Below are 22,467 nucleotides of genomic sequence, written 5' to 3' on the forward strand. Positions count from 1 at the left end.
AAATCTAGTTTTCAAATCTATTCTGGCACAGCCAGATAGCACTTCAGAAGTTTCTGAATCTATGAACAATGATCACTATGATCACAATTTCCCATCAACAGGTTAGATCGAGTTCCAATTCTTTGATGCAAGAAAACTCTGAAGCCAGCTATCATTTCTACTGGTGATTTTGGAAGCTGCTAGTAGCACACTAATCTTTGTTTCGGTATGACTTAAACCGTTACCCTTACTCCTCAGTTTCAGAATGCAGAAAAATATGACATAGCCTACAACATATTAGTGAAAATTTCAAAACAAGCAATACCTGGTAGCAGAAACCAAAAACCAGTCTTTCTAATTCAATTACACTCAGACAGAACTGGAGCTTTTGAGCCACAATGAAACTTCCATTATCGCATTTGGGAAATCAAATCAGTTCACTACGGCTGATTCAACAACAGTGTTTTATCATGAGTTCTACCTATATTTTCTTATTGAAAAAAGCAAACCAACAACTAGGAATTCTGCAGCCTGGCGATTCTTCCAAAACCAACACACACTCCTCAAGGTTAATGAAAAAAAAAAAAAGGCAGCTTGGGCCATTGCTGCAAGCAGAATTTTGTTTGCTTTCCCACTCTGCTACACAGCAAGTGCTACCCTTACTCAACCAGTGGTGTTTCTCAGCACTATTCTTGTGGACACTGGAGAATTTGGGTATAGTCTTACATACAGAGGCAATACAACAGTGTCATTATGTGTACTCCCCCTCACAGAGAGAGCACAGCTGACTCAAAATCTTCAAGAGCTATTATTATTCTTTGACGCCATTTCCTGAAGTAGCATACTACCTTGCCTATGGTCTGATTACTTTATAGAGTGCTTTTGTTTGAATAAACAGACAATGGTTTGGAATAGTCAATCAGTCTCTCCTCAAGAGATACCAAAACCTGTAATAAAGTTTTGTTTCATCAATAGTTCTTCAAAGCTACCACTATTTCTTTTCCCTTTACTTAAATTTTCTTAGCTTTCACACACATGTGAATTGCAATCTAAACTGGCTTCAGCAACTGTCAGTTACTCTACTGCTTTTCTTGAACTTAATTCAATAACTTTTTACACAATAGAAGGAAAAAAACTTGACAGGAGATTGTCTGCGTCCATTTCTATTGTTAGAAAAGGAAAATAAAGAAGAAAACCTGCTCAAATTAGCTCAAATAGTCACTTGTAATTCCATTAAGAAGATTTAAACTACAGATTATGCCCTGAAGATGTATGTTCTTTCAGCAGAAGGCATCCAAGATTTCGACCACAGAAGTGTGCATCACCTATGGACGTCAGTGAGGTTTCTACAAAGCTAAGTGCTGAGTTCAGCCATTTGTCTGCACACAGAACCTACCCACTCTACAACTACTCCACTGATGGATAAAAAAAATAAAAATTCAAATAACCCACTGATTATTTTATTTAGTTACAGATTCCAAAAGCATTGCCAAGAAGGAAAGTAGTGTTTTTTACTGAACAGACTTTTATAATTTTTAAGAGGAGCTTAAAATGCACTGATTATCATTCTTACATTGCATAGCCTACTATGTTCAAACAGAATATAAAGAGCTGTACTTTATCACAAAAGGGCTATTTACAGATCAAACGTGTGATGGTTTTCCAGCCAACCATCAGAAAAATACTTTCAGTGTGCTTAATCCTTCCTTGGAAAAATCCATGACTTACTCTTCCATTTCCAAGCATTAAACATTAAATTCCTGTTCACTGACTGGTAACATAAAAGTCGTAATTTGGAAATTCCACAAGAGAATATTTGAGTAACCAACTACACTCTTTTTAATATAGCAACTACATTTCAAAATTTAAAAGCTCTCGTAACCTATTTTTACTCCCGCAATGAATTTACTCAAACAACCCATAGTAAATGGATTGCAATTTTGCTCTCATTCAAGTATTCTGATGGAAATAGACGTTTTTCATACAGTATATTTACTGGCAACTACTTTCCCATTCATATTAAAAACATCATTCCACTTGGAAAAATGACTTTGAAGCACTGAGAAGTAGAATCCAAAATATGCAAAATTGGAGTGACTGAACAGAATAGTGGACTTATGAGTAAAGTATCTTAGATTCTTATGTGCTGCAAGTATTCTAGAAGAGATAAACAACTTCTGTTCAATTAAATTTGCTTCATGGAGAAAAATATTTTTAAGTGAATAGGAGGCAAAATGAGAATAAGTAAATAAGATCTGCATTGCACTGTCAGCATACATGGATCGATTATACAAACCAGCTATTCAAATGGCCCAACACCTGTGCAGCACCAGTATCAAAGTGGCCTTGAATAAACTGGCTGAGAACAAATCCTTCTTCTTTGTTCAAGGAATGATGCTTACTGAGTGAAAGCGTTAAGCTGAACTGCACTACCACGACACAATTATCACTAGTTCTCCTGATCAGCACAAGAATTCCAACCCGCTCATCTACACCTCAAAGCCATCCAGCACTTCGAGCTACAAAGGATCCAGACTAGAGTACATTCTGTCTCTTTGGGAAAGAGAAGAGCAAGAAATATTTGTGACTGCTGTACACCTAGGAAATATGTCAGCAAGTCCACAAAGCTTGTTCTCATTTGGAAAACAGAAAACAGTCATTACAAATACCATTTTAAAAGGTCAGGAATTTCTGAGGAGCACTCTACATTCAGTAAGGGCCTGTAACCCTATATCCATCTCTGAATAATCTCCTTGAGAAGTTATTTAGTCCTTTAAAGAATGATCTTTCAAAGTGCAAAAAAAACCCTATAAGTGCACAATAAGCAATGCATTCCCCCTGCCTCCGCCCCCCCGATGTTCCTTCACATAAGGATAAATCCAGAAGAAAAATGTATCTTAAAGCAATAGGGAGAGTTTTTTCAAAGTCATCAGACAAAAAAAAGACTATCTTGACCATCTTAGCAATCAAGACACGGGAATAAAGACTTAAAGTACAGAATTTGTGATTAAAAATAGTTGTGTGAAAATTTGATGAGGCAGAGCAGAAAGATCAAGGAAAAAGCACGCAAAACCCCACTGCAAGATATTCTGTTTGGCATTAGTCAGACAGTCAGGTTTTGTGAGCCTCCAGACAAGCTAGAACAAGTACCAGCGTATGCCACCATACAAGAAGAAGGGAGAATTCAGAATTTTTTTAGAAGGTGGCTATCAGGAACACACATGCAGAGTTAAGACAGATGATTGTTTCACAGTCTGTGCAACATGCTTAGTGTATAAAGGAATTTGCAAGCTTTATGACCTTATTTAATCCATACACTATAATTTAAAACAAACAAGGGAAAAAAAACCCACAGGTTACCTTAGGAAAATGTTCATTTTCTGTTGAATTTCCAGAGAGTTTTCAGAACAAAATTTAAGAATGAACTAGGGCTAAGGATGGCACTTACCTCCTTGTACATAAGATGATTTACAAGGACTACATCCTAACTTGCAACCTGAAAAGTGTATTTAGCATAGCTCTTTCTTAAAGCCAAGAGGTGCACATGCTAAGGACAGAAGGGACAGAAATAGTTACAAATGGCTATCAGTAAAAGCGTACTAGAAATAGGGAGAAAAAGGATTCAGATGGAGAAGTGCACTAATATGTTCAGAATTGGTTCTGTATACAGTCAGGGAGGTTCTCATTTTCAACGTAATGCAGTGATATCTTGTACTGCTAACATTTTTTTTTATTATTATTTTATTTCAAAAGCTTTCATGTCAGAAAGCTTGAAAGCAATCATCTTTGAAAAAAACAACAAGAACTGAGACTGGTCAGTTAGTCGACACTCAAAGCTTCACATCTACACAAAGATGTCAGTAACTCCAAGCACCAACAGCCCCCACCAGGCTTTGGAATCAGCTGGTGCAGTCACAAGAACTACTGCAGGATTTGCTCCAAGGAAGCTTGAAAGCCACGCTTCCTCACCACATGTCCTTTTTCTGGCATTTCTGACATACCCTTTTAGCACTATAATGGTGTATTCACCAGCCCTGTTCAGAACACGCTTGTCAGAGCAAAAAAAAAATGAAAATTCACACACCTCTATGTCTTTGCATAGGCGAAACATGTTGTAGAACCTGGCTGATTTACACTGATAACATGAAAACAAATATTCGCTACGACTCAGCAAAGGAATATTTGGCCAACGTGCTGAATACAAGGATAATATTTTGAGTCAGTTCTCTGAACAATAAAGAGCCATCAAGACTGCAGCATGCATACATGAAACTTGTTGAGTACTGACGCGTAAGCCTTTGTTTTCTACAGTTGTTTCAACTGCACAGTCTTTGAATTTGCTCAGTCGTCACTCTGAAAGTAAAAGTCTGAGAGCCAAAGGAGAGAATACGAGTAACAGTTTTGAATGTGAACAAAATGGGCTCCCATCTTAAATTATGCCCCTGGAAAAACACAAGCAGAGGAGGAAAGTTCAGGGAAGAAAGCAGATAAGTCCTCCGTGCACCATAAAAACTTGAGGATTTCCCAAAATTATCTATACCTTTTACTTGATATTACATTTCTCACTTGTTTCAAAATAAGCATTTTTAGAAATGCTGTATGAAAGTCAAAGAGCTCAACTGCAACTGCTTGCTATTCTAACGAGAGCTTTTCTTATTTATGTATTTCCGTGATTTGTATAAAATCATGGAAAGTTGCACTATTTCCTGATAGCAGAAGGCAAAGACTGGTCACTCAAATATTTGACTAATTCATTCCACTGGGTTTTCCATATGTGATTCATGGCTGTACTCTATTTTCCTGGAAAACATTTCACAAAGTCTGCACAAGATGTAAAGTAGTATATTTTCATTGTCTAGTTTCTAACTGCAGATCCTTGAGACACTCTCTTTAAAAAGCAAATATCATTCTTTTATTGAGTTCATTCTCTAAATCCCATTTTTGTTAACTCAAGCACTCCTATACGCAGGATGACTGCTATCATGATAAATATGCACACACTTGTTCTTCTCAAAAAGTTACTTAAGGCTTACATGCAGTTCTACTTAGACATATAACCAGACTTAGTACATCCTTTAATAGTACATTTTATCCTCTCTCGCCTGTCCTGATCCTGACATCGCTATTTTATGTCTTGATTCTGTTCCCAGTTAATGCCGTAACATTGCCACTTTCCCAAACGAAAGGAGGATCAAGTTCTTATCTGTAAGCTCTTCTTAACAGGGTTTTATACTATTTAGATATCACCAACAAAATTATGGGGGCAGGGAAGAACTCCGAAACTACCAACAAATAATAATTTAACTATTTAATACAACTGAAGGTAAAACTATGAGGACATGCTGACAGCTGATTTCATGGCAACCTCAAACTCTAGAGATTAAGTTCCAACAAAAATACAAACAGTGCCTGCAAAAAAAAAATTCAAAGATGACCAGAGCTTTTGGCAGATCTAATGCGCTCTCCATTAGCCCAGCAAGGCCTACTGTGTTTAAACAGCAGGACACATTATCCTCTATCAGTGTATACATGAGAGGGGAAAAATAAGAGTCAAGTATATCCATTTGAACCCTAAATCTATAGAAGATCATACAAGAGGAATTAAAGTTTGCGCAATAATTTTTCTTGCTTCTTTATCGAATTACAAACACTGGCCTCATTCAAGATTTAGATGAAAATGATGCTCCACGTGAAGTTAAATTTCCATGGGCCATTAAGAGGAGCTTCTCTGAAAAAATATATTCTCTACCAAATCCCGTGACTCGTATCTCAAGAAACTGGGAATGACAGAGGGGCAGGAGGCAATGATTTGATTGTTAAAACAAAATTTTGAAAGCAAATCTACATGCTTATTCTTCCTCAAAATTAGAACGAATAAAACTATGTATGTGTTTTTCCACTTCATTTCCTGTATAATCCCATTTATCCCATTTACTAGAACTCCAGTCAGAGATGCACTAGGAAACAGGATGGTGGGTTTTTTTTGTTGTTTGTTTGTTTTGTTTTTCTGGTAAGGAATATCTGTGACTCTATTGTAAGTCTGTTCTTTTTTTGGAAGTCAAAATATTACCAAGAATTTATTTACATAGAGGAACTGTAAAATAATTACAAGTTCCCTGAAACTACTTGCCACACTGGTTTCTAAAATCCCTTCTGGTGTCAGTTCAACATAGCATTCACCAGTGGGGCTGTCTTCAGTACTTGAGCAAAGTTTTGGCTACTCTGATCAAGTCTGAGTCAGGATGGTACTACTTAAACAAATGAGCCTTCAAAGGAGTTCTCAGGACCCTCACCTCCTCTCATTTTCATTAAGGAATTTAAGGGAATGCAGTTTTGTTTAGTATGCAGATAAGCTCTGGGTAGAATGAAATTACATGTAATCATGTTTCACATTTATATGTGGGTTGCCGTGGCTGTGCAACAGGTTGGTTTCTCTTACCAGACATTCCTTCCTGCTTAACAGGACAATCGATTACCCAGTTCTTCCTTTCCCAGACAGTCTGATGTAGCACTGCTCACATTTCTCATTGCTTGAGTTTGACTTACAAATTTCATTTCTATGAGAGCTTTACAGTCCTTGCTTCAGGCAGGATTCATTGAACTTCTCATTAAGTTCCCCTCTGAAATTATTAGTATTTTATCAGTTTTAGAAACATACGTTGCCTCACATATAACTAAAACAGATCTATCAAAATAGGAACAACTTCCTGCTGGAGGTTAAGCAACACTGAAACTTCAATGGGATATTGAACATGAATGTAATTTCTCAGGTTTCCATACTGCTTTGAAACTTTGTTTACCTGCTTTCATAGTTTCCCCAGAGCACTTTTCTGGAAAACACAGCCATGAAGTCTTTTCTCGGGCCAAGGAAGAAAGACACATGGCTCCCTCCAGGGCACTGCCCTAAACTATTCTTAGTCTGCTATGGCTGCCACTCTCCAAGGTATTTCTGAGGAACTTCATTAAGTCACTGCAACAATAAAGTCTTAGTCAAAGGAAAGACTGCTATTGTATACTTAGTATTTAAGTAAATACAGAAATGAAGATGTCTTTCCCATATGAACAGTTAAGGCTTATCACTTTTTCCAGATGAATTTTGTCTCGATTACACTTCTTCTATAAAAAGCTTGGAGATTAAATGCTTTATTTCACACAATTTTACTATGAGGAGAAAAACCCTAATGTACACAAATATTCTTCTTAAGAACAGCTTGTGTGCAATTAATACATGCTCTTTTAGGAGTTACAGTTTCATAAGCACTATTTTTATGCAAAGGTCACTTCTCAAAGTCACTTAATTTTGACGGCCTCTACGAAAAGCAGTACCTTGGCTGTTTCCAAAGCCAACCAAGAAAATTTCAGCTGACATTTCAAACCTGTCAAGCAGAACAAGAAAGCTTACAAGCATATCCAGTTCTACATTATGCAACCTAGATGTTAGAAAGTTTTTGCAGATTTAAATACAAAATAATTACATAATCCTTAAATTAGACAATATGTAATGCAAAGTACTAACCATAGGAGTCAGCGAAAACAGTGATACTTAAAACAAGCGGGAAGGATTAAACAATCATTTGTGAAGATGTGTTGGGGGAAAAAAAAAAGATGTGGGGAGGAAAAAGAAAATTATGTCAGCAGCAGTTCTCTTAGGAAATGACAGTCTCATGAATTTACAAGAGAAGCTGCATTGTCAACTATAAGAAAGAATCAGCTGTCTCCTTTAAGGCTCTACCAGATACTACCAGTTACATTAAAGATAAATCAGCTTGCAGTAAAAAAACTTCCCAGGGTATGTTTTTCCTCCGGCAAAGAGGGAGAAAAAAAAATCACAATAATGCACTGTAATACTTGGGAAAATTCTCTTTTAAATTACTCCACTGCAAGCTGTTTTGTCTGTAATCACATCACAAGTGCAGGATGTAGCAATTACAGTAAATCCTTTACTGTCTGATATGGATGAGGCTTCAATAAAATAAATACAATCAAGTCTGTCTACTCAGACATAAGTTCAGATGTCCCACAAACAGTCTGTTAAAAAATAAGACTATCCACGTCAACACTGGAGAATTCGAACTTCCTGGTTGGGTTGCCATGTTAAGACTTTTAAAGCCCTTATTTGCCTATGGTCATACTTTGTTTTTACATTTACAGATCTATTCTCCCCCCCAGATCCTCATGGGGTATCACACAGATGACTTCTGTTTTCCCAGCCTTTACTCCTACTAGATACGTCCAGCTGTTCATAAAGAACACAGCTGACCTTCCCAAACAACACACCCACTCAGCATAACTGGCACCCAGCACTCAGCCAACTCCCCAGTGACAAAAGCCGCAGGTTCTCCTGCCAGGGAGCTGCCCCGCTGCACGAGGGCCAGAAAGGGACCCAGGTTCCTTCACTGACACAACCCCAATTTTTGAGCACCATTAGAACAAGCCACTGATAGGTGTATCTTTAAGTGCTCTTATTACATCATGGTGTTGAAGCAATGAAGTTTTGCAGCTGTTCTTTGTTTTCTTTTTGCTCCGCTTGCATGGGATCTTTTACCTCCTATTTAAAGCTTAGATTTGCCGCAATAATACTTGAGCAATATTTAAGGATTAAGTGACAGAACAACTACACTTATAATAATTATGGTTAAATGATAGGTCTCAAACAGAGAGCTTCTGGAGTTTAATGCAGGCTTTCTCCATGGAAGGGGGATATGGAAGCAAAGAGAGCACAGTGTCAGAGATTTAAACTTCTATTTTCCAATTGATGAATAGCCACTAAGAGATCAGAAGCTAATTATTATCATTCAGTCTGGTTCTTCCATAACCCTGGATTTTTATTTAGATAGGATGTTAGATTTTACCTTTTAAAGCACCGTATGCCTTCTGCTTCGTTACTTATCACGGCATTTAAGAGAACAGGTCTAATGCAAATAACTTCAGTAACCAACGAACTGTGGGAAAGAACTCACCACCACCATAAAAAAAAGATACCAGTGCTGTAATCTGACTTCCAGACCCAAGGACACTGTCAACAGCATCAATTCAGGTCCCAGATATGTCATGAGACTTCAAGTGCCAGTATCTCTAGTTACGGCTGTGTTTGACTGTTCAGTTTTTCCATTTACTTCCTGCACTGACTTCTGCACTAATCTACAGAAAGATGGTCCCTAAAATATTCCTAATTTAACAGAAGTCCACTATTTAAATAAAAAGCTAGTTCAGGACGTTTTCAGAGAGAAAAGCTTCTCAATTAGTACAGCATTATGTAACTCCTGAACTTTTATGTATTATGGAGAAAAAAGTGAATCCACAGCAGTCCTTAAAAACTAAGAATTTCATACTGGTCAGCTTATTTTGACTAGCAAGCTTGTTGTATATATTCTAGGCTTTGAACACACCTTCAGTACTGCATCATTTAAAGGTTCAGATGATCATTATAGTAGTAAAAAGATAATTTTCAAGTAGCAAAGTAAAATTAGTGTGATTTGTTGTATCCGGACAGCAGGAGTATCCAGAGGTTCCCAAGAAAGAAGATAAGAATTACTATTTTCTTTCCACTGAACACGCGTAGATAGATCTCACAACTGTTGTCAGAGTGCCTCTTTCCATAAGAGAAGGAACAAACATAAAACAAAGGAGCAACGCTTTCACACCGAGCTAGTTGATTCAGGCCAGAATGTGATGAGAGTTTGACAACACTGCACAAGCTTGTGCATGCATAACACCTAATGCTAGGAATGCTGCAAAAATCTGATGACAATTCTAAGGTGCATTTCTTTGAAACTGAACTGTGCTATTAAGAAAAAAAAGATAAGAAAAGAAACAAACCTCAAAGCCTGCAGCAGATAAACAGCTACAGCCCTGTTACTTTGCCCATTTCAGGGTCTTCAAATGTGAATCTGTGCCTCAGCAATGAGGACAGTAGTGTGCAGAGCAATTCCTTGAACAGAATGGCCTCTTCCAAAGTTGTTAAGCCTGTGCGCCAGAATGCATCCACAGAGAGCAGCCTAACTCAGCAGCACTTCCCTCATACTACTCACAGCAGTCATCAGGAGAAATTTTCTCCTCTCACTTTCAGTTCTGTGGCTTCTGTGGCTTCTAAAAGCAAAGCAGGAGTTTGGGGCATTTCCACTCATTCAAATAGTCTTTGCTGCATGTTGTTAGCTACCATTCTGATGCACTTCACATACTTGATATTTAAAATTCTGTCACATTCATGTATCAAGTTTTACATAAGTAAAACAATTTATCATTTTAAAGACTACTATTGTTGAAGGGTGAAGCTAAATCTAGATATTACCTTGGCTTTAGTTTAAGTGCAGCATGAATGCGTATTTTCTTTCGGCATTAAGCCATCACTTCCAACAAGTAAAAACAGGATTTGTCCCCAAACCTTTTCCCACTCTTTTTTCCCCCTCCTTCTTTCTTCCCTCATTTATGCCAGGTACACTAGCTGTGTAATACTGACTGAAGATATAAGCATAACTATGAATAATTCATGGAAGTGTTTGGGATTAACTATTTATTACCATAAAAAATGCAACATTATTATGCCAAAACTACTACTTGAAGGAGTAGGAAGGTTGGGAAAGGTGAGGACTGAACTGTATGAAAGCAGCATGTATTCTGATGCTTTTTTAATGACTATTTCTTTATAGCAAGACAATAACATTTGCATAACTTAAAGATGCAAGATTATCAAAGCTAAGTACAAGTTCTCTGTTTGACTACATTCATATTCTGACCATTCTACTGTGTTCTCTGTGAACAAGGGAAAAATAAAAGGGAAAAGAAGTCAGAGTATAACTCAGGAGTCTTTAGAAAACCACAAGGGCTGTGGAGAAGCAGGCTGGTATTTTGTGAACTTTAAAGAATGAAATTTTCCACTGGAGTCAGTGAAGGAAGAATGGGAGATGGTTTCAAAATATTTTAAAGAATGTTCTGGGTGGGTAGCAAAAGAACAATATAATTGCAATTAGTGATCGTGTTTCTAAGAACACACTAAGCATACTCAAGAAGTTTCAAAAGCATTTTTCAAATATTCTGATAAAGAGAATAAAATGAGCCACAGAAGAGGTTGGATTTTATCCTAAATCAGACACATTTTTGCTAAGGCTAATGTCTAATATTCTGTAATTTTTCTCAGACATGTTAAGCTAATGATACAGTACAAGGTATGATAACTTATATATGTTATATTTCTGATCTTACTAAATAATATTGATTACAGCTTTTTAACAGCCAAAAGATTTAATCTGTCTGCCAAGTTTGTGAAACTTCTACATAACTAACCCTTTCACTGCAGCAGACACAGAACAGCCGCACAAGGGCTGAATTATTTTAGCCATATACGGAAATACCGAGACATTAAGAAACATGCAAAATACATACGACCACCTGACCTAAACCTAGATGCTTCAGGGTAATTTTGCTTTTGAAACACTACTCATAACAACAACCAAAAAAGCAGTGGTATTTCAAGCTTTTGCAGTACTTAACAACAGAGCTTTCAGAATGCACTTATTTTCCTTGTTCATATGGAAAGAACACATCTGCTTTGTGCAAAAGGGAAAAAAAAAGATCTTTAAAAAATAACTCCCAAAACTGATTTAACTTCCTGGATATTGAAAGCAACAGTTTTTGTTTATAAACTTATGCTTCAACCAATACTGCTGAAAAAAAAAACAACAAACAAGTATGGTTCTCCATTTCATTTTCTGCTTCCCCCCTTCCTTCTGAAATGCCTGGCTTTCACTTTTTAATTAATTTAGAGCAGGGGAGATGAAAACTTCTTATCATTATTAGAGAGGAACAATGAACACAGTTTTTTTTGTTTTTTTTTTTAAACTCACCAGGGAAGAAACAAGAGCCATAGCCGCACCTCAAGTAGTTAATTAAAGATCAACCTCTTCCAAAAACACCTATCAACAATTATTGCACTTGATCTGCTATGGGCTTAGGTTACAAACACCGCTTTTAACATTTGCTAGAAGTTTGTTTGAAGTTATTATACACCCTTCAGGTAAACAACCTTCTCCCACACCCCTTTCTCAAGAGGAAAGTATCTGACTCCTGATGCAAAGGCTTTATCTGTTCATGCCTAATAGGTGGGTTCTATTTAGTGTCCTTAAATTATATGTTGTAACGAGGCGTGAACACATGGGCTAACAGCATTTTTAATAGTCAGAAGTCAATGATTTAACCTAGTCTCTGATCCGATCCGATTATTCTTTTGGTTATACAACCCCAGGCAAGAGTTATTCATACTTTCCACTGACTGCAACAGCAGCTGCTTCACTATCACTCTGGAGCCTCAGGAAAATTCAAGCCCTTAATCACTATTTCCATTAGCCAACAGATCTTTGCTATCAGCTTGAAGCAATACAGCCAAAGCGCCAAGAAGTGTACCTACAGGAAACTGATTAAATAAATAAATAAATCTATCCTGCAAAGAAGCTTCCACATACATCAGAAGTTGGAAAAATACCAGTAATGGGCTCCCATTAATTTCCTCTAGCTTGCATAAGCCATACACACAAGCTTTCTGCACAATACTTTACAAGTACGCATCTCCTGCTTGACAGAAGAAAACATTTCATTTAATAAGATCACAATCTTCAGGACATACGCGTTCTAATTCTTACCAAATCTTTTTTCTCTTTGCCCGTACTTAATTACACCCTCCTTCCCAAACTGGGCAAACCAGTCTAGTCTACTGCATATATACTCCCGCTAGTAGACATAAAGAAGTCTCAGCTTTCCAGGGTAATGGATAACTTACTATTTCCTCTTCCTAGCAAGATCACCAGCACTGAGCAACATACCAAAACCCTCCCAGAGGTGAGAGATAGATAGTAATATCTACAGCTGTTGGGTTGCCCTCCTTAACTCATTTTCATAGAATCACAGAATGGTTTGGGTTAGGAGGGACCTAAAAGATCAGGCAGTTCCAACCTCCCTACCATAGGTAGGGACACCTCCCACCAGACCAGGCTGCTCAAAGCCCCATCCAGCCTGGCCTTCAACACTTCCAGGGATGGGGCAGCCACAACTTCACTATTAATCTCATAGACGATGTGCTTTATCTAACTGCTGGATTACAACTGGCTTTTTCACTTACAAAATTCAGACATAGGATAAACCCGATTTCTTACAACACAGCTTGAGTTTACTGGCAGTTCACTAGCTCTGTTATATTAACTTCCTATCTCCACAGAGGAAGGAAACAGTACAAAAGAAAAAGAAACTATTCCCCACACCTTTCAGCCAATCTTTATTTGGAAAGCATACTGCCTTTAAGAAGTACTTTCCATCCAGACAATCCCTTGCTTTGAAAGCAAGCCCAAACCTTCACAGAAACTTCCAGAACGGCATTCCATCAACAAAAGAAAATAAAGTTATTGTTTGACACACCTATAGCATCTAAAATGGTATTTCTTGGCAAAGTCGGACTCTGTTCTAAGGATACCAAGATTATCATTACAGTGATGCACGCAAATAAATCCAATGATCAAACAGTACTTATCTTGCCATTACCTTTACTCAAAGTACAATCCAACATAGCTATCTGCAGCTGAAAAACATGACATAAAGCTTTTATTGCATTCTCTATGTATTCCTCAGGAAAGCCCTTCCCAGCATCTTAATAGGGCAACGTTTTAACACAGCTTTCAGGGCAGAAGTGTCAAGAGCACGTTAAACTTCTCCTTGCCCATCTCCTGTCAAATGGCTCAAAAGTTTACCCATTCATAAACATCCTTCAGCCAGGCTAAACGCAAATAGGAAGAAGTAATCACAGCTCTCTCCTATTTCACTCCCTTAAACTGGACACAATTACCCCTCCAAAAAACACAGTCTCATGTCTTATAGGAGCTTTCATACTTTTGTAATATCTTTTGTACTTCAGGAACAACAAGCAACTAAAATCCAACTCATGAGGCTTGCAACATAGTACAGTAGCTAAAAGCATGTTTTCCTTCCAGGAAGTCAGCCAACATCAAAACGACTCCAAGAAAGAAAACCTCAAAAAAGGAAAAACAATTATCAATATCAGATCCAATTATTAGCTTCTGAACTATCTGAAAATCTGCAACAAAATGAAAAAAGGTTTATCTTAGACAAATTTACAATTATTTTTTTTAAACAAATGAAATCCAGTGGTAAAAGCTCTGCTTTTATGTGTGGTATCAGTAATAGTGACTCACATAGTTAACAAAGTAAAAAGCTCTTCTAGTTATCTCTGGCAGTAACAAATGCCTGTAGGAAGACGAAGGAGGTATAAAGGCAGGTAAACAGACTTCTCCCAACTAATTCTTGCAATAGCAAGTCAAAAACTTTGAGGACCAAGTTATACCCTGATCACCATGCTTGATGGCTACTCATGAATCCGGTCCACCCCTTTCTTAATACTAGGCTCCTGGCCTCTAACATTCTAGGGCAATGAGATCAATGGTTTAATTATGCATTACACACACACAAAATAATTGTATTTGAGACCTCATTCCCCACTTCAGGTTCACTAAAGACAGCTGGATATTTCAGTTCACTAATTTATTTCCAGGGTATGTTCTGTGCTGGAAATATTCCACGTGGTGGCTCACTCCCACACCTCCCCTCTCCCATGGGAATGAAAAAGGCTTTACTCTTTAAATTCTGTAGAATGTGATGGAGCCCTTTTTTTTTTTTTTAAAGTCTCCAAATCCTTCATAAATACCAGGTTACAATAATTAATACTGCATGAATGATCTCTTCAAACTTAAAAAATACAGTTTCCATTAGGAGGTGCAAGCAGGATCTGGCTACTCGAATGGAAAAACACGTAACTAATTATAAAACCATTCCTAGTTGCTTTGAGGCCAGATGTGTCTATAAAGCTCCTTTCACAACGAAAGCAAAGCCCTTATGCTACTGCACCCATTTATGAGGTACTACTATCATCTGTTGTATCAAGTCTTTGGGGGGGGGGGGAAGGAGCACAAACAAGCCACTAACTGCACTTCATGCTTTTGAGACTATTTTACCTAGCTGAAGTCTCACAATAAATGGGACTTTTGAAATCTCTTATTTCTATAAACTACTCTACGGAAAATATTAACAAGCTTCAGAAACTGCTCTTTTACATTCAATTTTACCTACTACACCCATGTCAAACAGTTCATGGATTATTTATCAGAAGAGGCAGTAACAGGACAAAAACTTGAGAAGCATCTCCATGCAAAGCTTACAGTACAGAAACATACTTAGAACAGGAGAAAAAAAACAAACCCATTCCAACTAAAACTACCTATTATCCCTACTGAAGAAGGTGACACATCTGATGGAATATAAGAAAAAAAAAAAGAAACATCACATACTAGGATTTACAGTATATTTTCACATCTAGAAAATAACATTAATTTTGGCTTTGTTTTAGTACTTCATGTGCTATACATGAACTTCACAATTTGTTTACCTGTTTTTTAAGTACTTTACTGTTTTTTTTTTCCATTTTCTTCTAACACTCTCATATGACCAGAAAGCCTTTTACTGAAGAGCAATGTTACTAAAAATATATGCATTTATAAACATTTTCCATTGAAGTGTGACCAATTGAACAATCACCTTCAGTAACAAACTGCCAGAGAACCAAGCTGCAAACTTAAGCTTCCCCTATAACTGCTGGCAAAAAGACCATATTTATCATTTTAAACCTGTTCTGCATAGGAGAGTTTAGTTATTACTAATTAACATAGGCATTATTGCTTATACCAGCAAATACTGAAGTGTCTTACAGAGAGGTGATTGGGATGAGTTTCAAGTTCTTATCATACCTAATATTCTGGAGTTATTTTTACACTTTCCTTTTCCATGGACATATTTCTGGAGAACACACCTTAATTTGTTCCTGAAAGACATCAATAACAAAGAACATAAGGAAATGTAATACACAGCATTTTAATGTATACTGGACTTAGTGGTGCGATCAGAGTACAGTGATTTAAACAAGCCAAAACTCTTCCAAGCTTCCATTTGATTCTGTAGAAAAACTAAAGCTTTTAAATTTCTTTAAATGTTTTTTCTTTAATATTTGCTGTACCTATGCTATTAATGACCATTTAAAAATACTTATTTTTTCTCTGTGCAAAGTAATTTTAAGCCACCCAAATACTACCTTGTGCAGCATTGCTCAAAAAGTTCCCATTTATAGCCAAATACACCAAACCTGAATGTTGCTTACTGTTATTTTCACCCTACAGATATGGCTTTCCTTAAAATATTTATATAACTGGCGTACTTCCATTTTATTTCCACATATAAAGGGTACTCAAGCCCTTGCATGGCTACTTGAGGAACAGGATGGGTGGCTGCTGCACTTCAAGGATTTCACTAGACAAAGGGGATCAGATATAGAAATAAGTATTTTACTCTTCTTCCCTGACCTAGGTGACCTACGAAGTGCCTAAGCATGATACAAATCTAATCTGCTCCAAATATCTCAACAAGATCAAGACACTGCAAGCTGCAGCATGAGGTTTCTTTGTTAGCAGCTTACTTATTTCAAAGTTTCAACCAGTATTCATATATGATGCACTCTGAAATGCCTTGAAGACGACAACAACAAACTATAGAAACAAAAGTAATCCTCCTTCCCCTTGTGAAATCACAATTTCTACTATTGTTCCCATGGCATTATCTGTACTTTCACAAGGATAACTAAATGTGGATAGTATTTAAAGGAAGCCACCTAAATCGCCGTTCAGTGCCTCAAAGTTCAAGTGTATGAAAAAGCAGTCTAGCACTGCTTGAGCAGACATCTTAATGCTGTACAGTCTTTTTAGCCTCTTCTATTCCAGCTGATGAAAGAGTATTTAGCTCAAAAGATGATTTCCCCAAGTCATCTTCATGATGAGAACCAAAGCAGAATCCCACATGGGTACTGAGAAGAGCAAGCAGAAAACCTTCTCTGGGATCACAAGGCCAGAAAAAGCTACTCAGGTGAGAAGACTGAGGACGTCATCCTTAAACTAAACAATCATCTCTTGATGACTAGTACCGATATTTCCATATAGGCTGTATATACATAAAGTATGCCAGCTTATAAGACAAGGTTTTTCCAGATTCTCAGGTGATTAGATATCCCAGTGACTCTCAGGAGTTCTGCTTGTGCACTTAGCAGACTGGATGTATCCCAGGAGCCATAAAACTGCATTAGTATGGTGTTATGCTCTACTGTAACGTCAAAGATTATTACAACAGCCAAAGCACTGCATTTATATGGGCTCCAGACTTCAAGTCACTCAGAAGTCTGCTTTAACCTGTTTATAGCTGCAGGATAAACTTGTATAATCTGGAAGTAGAGCAGCTAAATACTTCTGGATCTTTAATTTTACCACAAGAACTTTCATACTGGAAGATGTTTTTTTTCCATCATAGAATCATTAAGGCTGGAAAAGACCTCTAAGATCACCTAGTCCAACTGTCAATCCATCCCCACCATGCCCACTGACCATGTCCCTCAGTGCCACATCCACACGGCTCTTGAACACCTCCAGAGACGGTGACTCCACCACCTCCCTGGGCAGCCTGTGCCACTGTCTCACCACTCTTTCTGAGAAGAAATGGTTCCTAATATCCAACCTAAATCATCCTTAGTTATTTAATTGTTCGGTGTAAAAACAGGCCATTGGGATATGGTTTCAGTAATCCTAACCCAGGGCTTTTTTTTTTAGAAAAAATAGAAAGTATTATGAATATTGTTACAAACCTTATTTGATAAAATAAAACACTGGCAGAGAAAGAGTAAAACTCTTCAAAACACACAGAAAAGTATGGATTCCATATAGTTTCCATTAAAGGAACATTTCACCAAAAACAGTGCTGTGGTCACAAAAATGTAAGCATGTAAAAAACACTCACCTTCCTGAAATTTACTTCTAATTTTTTTTTTAAATGTAACTTAAGAGGTTTAACAAACTAAGTAAAAGGATTAACAGGCATGCGACTAAGACAGGAAGAGATTACCAGAAAACCCAAGTACTATTTTGTAAGGAAGGTTTTGTAAGTATTCCTGAGATATTTGACTAAGTTCCTGTAAAGCAGAAGTAATGCTAAGCATTTAATACAAAATACATTCAGCATCTCATGATTATTTCAGCAGGCTGAAAGTCAATTAAAAGTTTCCAGAAGCATGGCTCATTTAACAATGAGTTTATTTTCAGATCAATTCACAAACAAGTTTTTTTTTTCCATATTAAAACTATACACAGCTAAAGGAAGACTAGAATTGTAAAGCTATGATAATCATTAACAAGACGCAGTTTATCTCCCTTTGGTGCTTTTCCTCTTGGTTATATTACTGCAGAGAATTCTGATCATTTTGAAGACTTTACCTTCGAAAACAATTACTATCTTTTTAAAAAATACTAATAATCACAGACACCGTTTCACAGCCAGTTTATGCATGCTTGCCATTGGAGGTTATGTGAGGACACGTATTCTCTGTAATGGTTGTAGGAGCCTGGCTCACTCCCACTAATACACTTAAAAGTGATCAAGCTAAGTTCCTTTAAAAATTCAGCTTTCAGTGACTTTTTTTCTAGCAAGCTCTGGAGAAAAACCTATTATCGCAATATAACCACCTGTTATCTACGAGTGCAAGTTTTCCATTAAGGGAAATCTGCTACATTTGTTAGTTTGCAGTAACTTGAAAGATTTAGTAGATGAAGGCAATTATAGATACCTTAAAGTAATGCAAGGAATTCAAACCCATTCTAAGGAAAATAGCTGCAAGGAAAACCTTCCAGTTTCTTAGCACCCCTCCTCCAAAAAGAAACAAAAAGCCCCATCAACTCAACAACAAGAAGCAAAATGCACAACCGAGAGTAGTTTATCAGTAACCCCAAGCCGAGTTCTTTCTAGGTACTCTTTACATTTCCCTCCCTCCCCGCAAGTTAAATGAGTGATACTCATCTACAGTTCAGCTAAAATAGAAAGCTGTCAGAACAGACCCAGGTAACCTACTTAGCAAGAGACTGCCCAGGCATAAATGAAGTTATTTAGCCCCCCTTGTGGCTGTGCTCTGGAGTTTAAAATCATCACTGAAGTATGCCACATCCCTCCAGGATTATAAGATACAAGCAAGCCTATTACCTCCCACACTTGCCATTTGACAGTAGAAGTTCTATTTAAAACACAGAGTGTCCTCTACTGACACACACACAAAAAAAGATTAAAAAAAAAAAAGAATACCAGATAAGGAAGATGGAAATGGGTAAAAACGTAATTGCTGGCTCTGGTAATTAGCTACTGACTTCTTTTTTTTGTTTAAATGAGTACACAGACACAGTTAAATCAAACTCATTTGCACGTTGTATGAATAAATGCTGCCTTAAGAAAAAAAAAAAGATTCCTCAAGCACAAAGCCAACATGAGAATTACTGAACAGCTTGGGGTAAAGGGGTGGAAGATGTATCAGAAAATCAGACCAGCATCAGGTAATCAGCCAACCTGAAGATCAGATAAAGACTTCTTTACCCGAGATCATTTATTGTACATTTCTGTGAAAGCAAAGTTAAGAGTATAAAGTCTATAGGAATTCCTCCAACTGTACTTTGGAAGAAGCCTGAGAATAAGTATTGCAGTATTCTCTGAAAGATATTGGAAATTACACTGTAAAAAGCATCCAGGAGGGATTTAAATCACTAAAATTATTTCTTATGAGAATACAGGAAAGAAACTGTTATCTACTAGTACTATTACCTCACTTGAAAATATACTATACAGGGGCTGCTATGAAAGTAATGCCTCCTATCTTATTATGTTGGCCCATGGCATCAGAGGCAGATGGTGGTGGTGTGGCAGTAGAGGTTGGACCTTCCCTCCTATATTCCATTACATGTTGTTACCACGAGTCTGATGGCAGCAGAGGGGCAGTCTGACACAATGGTGTCTGACAGGGAAACGTGTATGGGGCAAAGGTGTGTCGCTGAATTTCTCCATGTGGAAAAAATGGCACCCGCTGACATTCATTGATGCTTGTTGAATATTTATGGAGACCAATCAGTGGATGTTAGCACAGTAAGGGGTGGGTGGTGCATTTCAGTAGCAGCGACAGTGACATGAAATGATGCATTTCCAATGAAATATTCTACAAACAATCACTGATTTCAAAGAACCTACTATGAGCAGCCTCATTTTTTAACATCTCTACCCAAGTGATTTAGTGGCAACAGTAATCTAAAGAAACGCTGTAGCCACATGCCGGCCTAACCCTCCGCACAGAGAAATGGAGTTTCACACAAGCACAAATCACTGTTCGGAAAGGGGAGGGCAAAATGGAAATAGATGTTGTCAGCCATCTCCTAGCTGTCCTATCTCACCTTTGATTGGATCAACCCTCCTCAAATAGGGCAATCCAGGATTATTAAGTGGCCTACCAGAGCGGAAAAAAAATCCACAACTATGTAGACAAGGTATTTTAAGACTGTTACATACACGCAATTTCCTACCTTTTCCAGAACAGATGAAAACACATTACACAAACAAAAATCATACATATTTATAAAAACACCACATCTTGTGGTGTTATATTTTACAATACCTTTACTCATTCCTTTAGCATGGAGACAAAACTAAATGCTCTTATTGGATTTGCAAATACTTGCAAGTTTAAGCTTATTGTACAAAAAAAAAAGTGAATTTTCTAAAAATTAACTCCTTAAAGCACAGTCTTTAAAGTTATTACATTACAATCATTTCCAAATGCTAAGGCATCACTCTAGATGAAAATACCTTCATTTTCTTGGGTATCAGAATCTGTAACTGCTAATGTAGAACTGGACAGAACACATGGAAGGCTCCGATCTCTTTCCCATTTCAGTATAGCCTCATTCTTTCCACATCACCCACCAGCACTATGCTGAATCCACCTTTCACCAACCCAAACAGAGATGCAGCCTTAGTGCCTCATCCCGCCTCTTCTCTATGCAAGTGACAGGTGGTCAACAGAACATGATAAAAACATACCCAGTCCATTATTAACCTACTCTTCTCCTACACAGTAGTGGTCTGTTTTCAGCCATCTCTGTATTAACTGGAGCTAAGTTATGCATTTCAATGGCTGAGATTCAGCTAGCGAAAACGTAAGCTACTCTTTAGTCTATTGGAAGAATGCACACCTACCAAGAGCCATAAAAATCTTTCCTGAAGTTTTATAAATAAGAATATTCCTCCCTGGTGGGCACAAACATCATTTTTATTCAGGTTCAAAATAGTTCTTCCATTCCCGATCTTTGGGATTTAATTTGAAGAGCAACAGTGATGCTGAAGTAACCGTACATACAGTTATCCACAGTTAAGATCAGTTTACATCAAGATGATCAGTCTCCAACTAATTTTAATTAATCTGCATTCCTTCCTGCTGCAACTCTTGGCAAGAGAAAAAGTAAGTAGAAAGAATAGAAAAAGTATTGCAATTTCAAGCATACACAAGGCTTTGCTCTGATCTAAATTAAGAGTGTCACGAGACTGAGAATCTTTGGAACCAAAACAGATGGAAAAACCATTTAAGTACGTAAATACCTCCCAGTCTGGCATGCAACTATGCATCTGTGTTGTCGTGTATCTAACCATTTTCAGACCATTCATTTTAAGGTTACAGAATCCACCCAGGGAAATACCATTACTACCTGCAGCTTTAGATACTACATAGAACTGGTTATAGATATTTTCCTAGGCTTCCTGGAGTCAGCTTACTTTAAATAGGAGAAATTCCTACAAGAGCAGCATTCCTGTCACACCAGCAGGTGCTTTAAGTGATACAGAAAAATCAGGTTGGCACTGGAAGTTACATAACTTGAAAAAGTAACACTGGAGATGCTGCTACATTGTATTCCACTTCCCGGCTCCTTTTTAATACAAAACTGTTGGTAGGGTTGAACTGCTGGGCTACCCCTCTAACAACTCTAAGCTGCCTTTCACCGAGTGATTGACAATTATTTTAATAGCATTTTAAAATCAAGCAAAGCATGTACTGGTTATTCATGTGTATTTCAGTTAATTTCTGTCTATTTAAAAAGTAAACGTTTTCTTAAGTATCAAAGGTGGTAGAACAATAAGATCTCGATGGCAAAATCAACCACGAGAGAAGCCTACAGCAAGGCTGACTTCACTCATTCTTTAATTCTGGACAGCGATGAAACAAGTAAAAGAAGGATGAAAAACGACGCTTGGCTTGAATTGGCCTTCCACCAAGAAGAACGTAGATGAGAAGCAATTCTGAAACAGCTACATCTATTTATTACATTTAGAGCTGCGTTATACTTCGGGCAAACGAGTTTACACCATTCCTCTGACAGCTGCTGCTACCCTGCTCCGGGGCAACGGTTCGTCATTCTGTTTGCTTCCTTCCCTTGTTAGCAGGAAAGCTCCGCGTCCCCTCAACCCCCTGCCTACCACCCGCTCCCCGCGCCGCGGACAGAGGCGTGACGGTGCCCGTGCCTACCCCCCGCCCCGCCACCG

At 37.7% G+C, this 22,467-nt stretch overlaps 1 protein-coding gene across 1 annotated transcript in view; it reads right to left on the reverse strand.

Annotated features, from left to right (window-relative positions):
• The window catches only part of RCAN1 (regulator of calcineurin 1), a 41,258-nt gene that overhangs the window by 18,010 nt on the left and 781 nt on the right, over positions 1–22,467 (reverse strand). The gene's annotated exons all lie outside the window — the stretch shown is intronic.

Source organism: Numida meleagris, chromosome 1 (assembly GCF_002078875.1).
Source record: "Numida meleagris isolate 19003 breed g44 Domestic line chromosome 1, NumMel1.0, whole genome shotgun sequence".
Classification (NCBI taxonomy): Eukaryota; Metazoa; Chordata; class Aves; order Galliformes; family Numididae; genus Numida; species Numida meleagris.